Here is a 6,000-nt window from a genome sequence, read left to right as displayed (position 1 = left end):
TTAAACTTTGAGACAGAACGAATGAACGAATGTTTACCGCTTTTGAATACCTGTTTTATAGAGCATTGGAAAAAAACTACAGTTAAACGAGTACATCAGTACAAAATATTTGCACAAGTATATACAAAAGTACACAAGTATATTTGTTGTATGTAAAACCGTACAAACATATCGATGTAGTGTTTTTTTTTTTTTGAGTTTACAGAAAACGGTTAGAAATTTTTGTATTGCGACGCCGTACATATATTTAATAAACTTTCCATGCCATCAAATAACTAGACTATGAGTATTGGTTTGAACATATATATATATATATATATATATATATATATATATATATATAAATATATATAAATGAATTCCTCTCTGTTTGTCTGTCCTTTATGCATTAGTACACCATTAATCCGATCGCCATGAAACTTTGGAAAGTTGTTGAGTACACTCCCGCGAAGATAACTGGCATAGAACTTTTCGAAAAATCCACCCCTAAAGATGGCCTCAAACACGAGATTTGTACTTTAAATACGAAATGTAAATAAATTAAATGTTTGTTACCATGGTAACCCAAAGTGTATTTAAGAAGGTATTCAAAAGGTTTGAATTTGATTCGTCTAATCTGACCGAAATCTAAATTGGGTACTCTATATAATTTTTTTTTATCACGCAGTAAAATAATATAGTTTTGTAATATTCCTAATAAGACAACGTTAAAAATCACGTGAAATGTCACATTATGCAGTTGTAAATTTTAAAAGAAGTTTGCTTTTTTATTAACTTTAAACACAATGGTCTATTTTCTTATCGATCAGACCAAATTTTATATATTCTATTTTATTGGTTATTTAACAAAAGAGTGGTGGAATATAACAACTATTTGCTGACAAGTTTAGTCCACCTACACTAAAAACGGGACTCAAATTTTGTCCAAACTCTAAATAAAGACCCTCAACAAAAAATTGTAAATTATTTTTTACATATTTACATAATTTTATTTATTAATTAACAACTCCTTTAAATGTCTTATATTATTAATTCACATACTATTTTTCTAGTTTCGTTTATTTTTTATTTTGGTACAGTTCAAGCAGTACTAATAGGTATCATTTAACAGGGTTGCTACACTTTTTCAGTCCAAAAATTCCCTGACTTTCCCAGAGACAAAAATCATATTTTTCTATACCTAAAATTTTGTTATACTCATAATCTTAAAATACTTTTTTAAGAGCTTTTTTAATTCTAAATTTCACTACTATCTTCATGCTTATGTAATCCAAATCGAAGTAAATAATTATTGCACTATAAGTCTAAAATGTTGACAGCTTATTGCTCATTATTTTTTTTAATTTCTTCTTTCTTTTAATTTTGGTTTTGGGGTTTTATTATAAAAATCGTATTTCCAAGCCAGTATTTTTGTAAAATTATCTTAATTTGCAATATGTACTATAAACAGATATTTTAACGACGCGTAGGACTTGAATTTAAAATCTATTAATTTGCAGTAAGAACAAAATTGATTTTTCTTTTCTGCTGTTGTTGTTGTAATTTTTCTTATTTGTACAAATGTTTCGAATACGAAAAAAAAAAATATATCTTTTCTTCCATAAGTAGAACTACTATTCGTTTTTGGGAAAATTATGCATGTTGTTGTTTTCAAGGTCTGAACCAATTTTTTAAAACTATTGCCATTTTGTAAAAAAAGTACTAGATGATTTTTAATAACTAATAAAAATATCTGCTTAACTATTGTTAAACTATTTTTTATCTACCAAATAAGAATAAAAGTCAACGGATATATATTTTAAATAAGTCACAATAATTATGAAAATAACATGAATATTGCATATACACAAATATATATATATATTATATATATATATATATACATATATATACATATTATACAGCATAGATCCTAACCTCTTGAGTATTTCCATACCCGCCTAACTTAATGTAAAAACATTAATACATTTATATTTTTTCAAAAGAGAAAAAAACACTTTTGTCTTAAAAAAAAAAAGTTAAGTTGTCAGATCAGATTAACTAGTTAATTCGTAAAGGAGAATAATTTTTAAAAAGAAATTTACCAAATCATATGTTTAGTTATTTAATCTTAGTATGAAAAACATTTTAAATGTTTAAGAAATGTCCTATTAATAAAATTCCTATAACACAAAATTGTACATCTTTTAAAATTTGTCCCAAATAGTTGATCAAATTTTTAGCACATTAAATAGTATCCAAAATCTTGTTTTTTTTTCTTATCTGTTATGGTTATAGTAGCTTCAGTTCTTTTAGCACAGTCAATAGTATCCTGAACATAGTTTTCGATATTTTTTGTATGTATTATGAATTTAGTAGCGCCAGTTCTATCTTTACCGTTGATTTCAGAGACTTGAGCTTAGAAAATTTTAAACCAAATTTTTCTAAGTCTTAAAAACTATTAGTTTTAAACTTTGTAGAGACAAAACACATTTAACTAGGTCGATTTCAAAGACGTTGTTTTGTTTTTTTGTGTATATACTTTAGTAGGTCGATGGTGTTTGCCTAACAAGTCACTATATGAACAAGCATGCAAAATAACACATCAAAATATAGTTTCTTCTAATTTCAATAAAATATAACATGACCTAAAACGTGTTTTCAAGACGTTTCCGTGTAGGAAAGTAAATGAACAATTTTTTAGAAAAGTAATAACAATGATAAAACCGTATAATATTTTCAAAAGATTTTAAATGAATATAAATAATAAAATAGTAATATTAATAATGGCCTGATGTGGTAACTTGTAGGTTATTTGAGACCAATAATTGCAGTTTTATGGATCAAAATAAAATATTTACAAAAAAAATACTTTTTATATATTTCTCCAAGACACACTATATTTGTCTAAGACTTTTTATCGACCAGCATTATTTATTAATTATACAGTTATTTGTTGTTTTTTTATTATTTTATATTATTTGTATATAAGATAAGTAAACTTTTGGAATAATGTCATACTTTGTTTTCTAACATGTTATTATATTTTATAAGTTACTCAGGTTATCTATTTCCCTACATAAATCGATTAGGATCTCGTTGGCCTTTGTCCTCACTCTTGCTAACATTTTTAATATTGATGACCATTGTAGCTGATAACACTGCTACTGATCCAGATCCACTAGTCTGCAGTCAACTTATACAAACTCATTTTAACATACTATCGCAGTAGTGTACTACAGGGAAAAAAAATAAATGATATCTACCTACACGACTGTCCAGAAATAACTATTAACAACACTACAATTCCCCATACAAGGAAAGCTTACCTTAGCTTATTTACAGACAGGATACTCACTTGGGCTCCTTATTACGGATTCGAACCTCCAGCTTACCACAATATCTACTTCAACTTGTATTCTAGTTTCTTTGTACATTTCTCTAATACAAGAACAATATATACAGCTGATATACAGTGAATAAATAAAAAATAACTAACAGGTATTCGACCAGTAATTAGTTTTAATCAATTTTATTGATACAGCAATATGAATACATAATTATGATTAAATAAATTAAAAACTTCAAATCTAGTATAAAACAATATTTCTGTAAATAAAAAACGTTATAATTTCTTTTCGTAATTAAAAAGAAATGATTTTAAAAATACTCTGACCAATTATATATTTAATTCGACAACACTTGATCATACAACTTAAAATAAGTTTCGGTATTATATTTTTCTTTATTATACCACAACTTGATTTCTGAACATTGTGTTTGTAATTTTCAATCATAATTTTTTTATTCGAAATTCATCTGGCTATTTGGTCCAAAACTTTAAAAAACCGACCGCGTGCAATGTAATTAATAATAAAATTAACACATTTAAATGAGCTGCTATCATCCTATTTATGAACTACTCCACTGTTTATCATATTTATATAATTATGCTACATTTCAATATTGACAAATCTTAAATTTTATAATATCTTCAGCTCAGTTTATTGAAATAAGTATAAAATATATGTTTAAAATTTTAATTATTGCATTCAGCTTGACGTATACTAATAAGCATATATTTTATGTCTTATACTTAAGCCAAAAGTTATGGATATTTGACTGTAGAATAAGACATAACATGATCCCAAATAATTGCTCTAATTTATAAAGTTAGGATTACTTATTACCAGGTCCTTTATCGCGTCGGAAACTTTTTAAAAATTAATGAAATGATGTATGGAAGTAGAGTTTTGATATTTGTTGTCATTGGAATGGTTATCGCGTTTATAGAATAATTATTACACTGACTGAATGTATATTTAAATAGAAAAGATTCAAAAATATTTAGTGTTCTTTTTTACTATTCCTATTTAGTATTTCGCACTAGAATATTCAGCATAAATAATCTTAGCAAAAATAAAAGGTTTTTTCATAAAAAAGCAGAAAAACGAAATTATAGAATAGTATACATTTTATAAGTTCTTTATCAAAAATCACTCATATCAAAGTTTTCTGTTTCTCTAGTAGCTCTTATAAATAACATTGGCTTAACGGTTTAATTCAAATTTTTGCAGAAATATTCGTTGATGTGTAACAATTATATTGTATCACATAATTGAAAAATAAGTGTAAGTTTGGTTATTTATGGTTTTAAATTTTACGCAAACAATTTTAGTTTAAAAATTTTAGTGGTCATAAAAAAAGTTGGTAAAAGTATATTATTTAAAAATTTTAGGATAGTTGAAATTATAGTATGCTTAATGAATTAAAAAAATATAATAACTCTGAGACCGATTGATCTCCTGTTTTTTTTGTATTATGTGGAAATACTTACTTTATGCATTTTTTATGTGATAACAATAACGGAGTACGACGGCGTTCTGGTTAGGCAAATCTGATACACGACCTTGCTACTATGGTATATGCTGTTTTTTAGCCTAACTCGAATACACCAATTGTTTTTTTGGAAAAACAACTGATAATTGATTTTAAAAAAATTAATAATTTTATCAATGACATAATAATAAATTACAATAAATTACTAAAGTACATAAAACGTACGATTTGGCGTGAAATGAACCTTGGCCTATGATTAGACAGTAGACTCACTTACCTCAAAAGTAAACGAAAACAACAAGATATTAAATTGTTGTATTTGTTATGTTTGTTACAGCTATTGATTTGGTTCATCGCAGTTGGCTGACATCCAATTTGCAGACCACCTCAATTGCCGACAAATAGTTTTATATAATTATAGGTATATCAATAGAACATAAGTTATTGTTATGTTGTTTAGCCAGAGAAAAAGTCCTAAAAACTTTTGAAAGCTAAAAAAAAACCATTTAAAAATATATAACCACATTAAAAAAATATATTTCATTTTAATAACTGGGGCAACTTTAAGTAATTAAAATTGGATATAGTCCTTAACTGCCAAGATTCAATATTACAGATATAGCCACTAATAGGTACTGGCCATTGGCTTTATTTTCCATAAGTGTGTCCTACGTCCGCAGGATAGAGTGAATCGAAAACTTTATACAAGTGTTATAGTTTGTGTGTTTTAAGGGCGTATATTTTGAACAATACCATTTACGGCAGTAATAATATATCTCATAAATTGCAACATGTATATACTAGAACATGTATGTTCTATATTAAGCAGCTAAATGAAATAAACAAAATATATAAAAATAATTCATATCACAATGCACAAAAAAAAAGGTATCATTTAATTTTTAAACCGTCAATAAAAATATTATCTACGCGCAGTTTCTTTCAAAAAATATTTGAAACTCCTTCCATAAAATTAAAATTGGTCTCCACGGCCGTATGAATAAAGATTAAAAGAAAATAGTTATATTACAATGGAACAGGTCTAATGACAAGTATACAATTCCTAAAACCTTTATTTTATAGTTTGTGTTGTTAAATTTATAACTCCAATTAATTTTAGATAATTTATATAATTAGTTAACTTACTCTAGTAGATACGCATAAAGTTCAACACCTTTCGTT

Source organism: Adelges cooleyi, unplaced genomic scaffold, assembly GCF_023614345.1.
Source record: "Adelges cooleyi isolate 19-005CV unplaced genomic scaffold, UGA_ACOO_1.1 ACOO_flye_CR_arks_rails_tigmint_CR_PRNA_38, whole genome shotgun sequence".
NCBI classification, from domain to species: domain Eukaryota; kingdom Metazoa; phylum Arthropoda; class Insecta; order Hemiptera; family Adelgidae; genus Adelges; species Adelges cooleyi.
Note: the sequence above shows the minus strand (reverse complement) of the source record.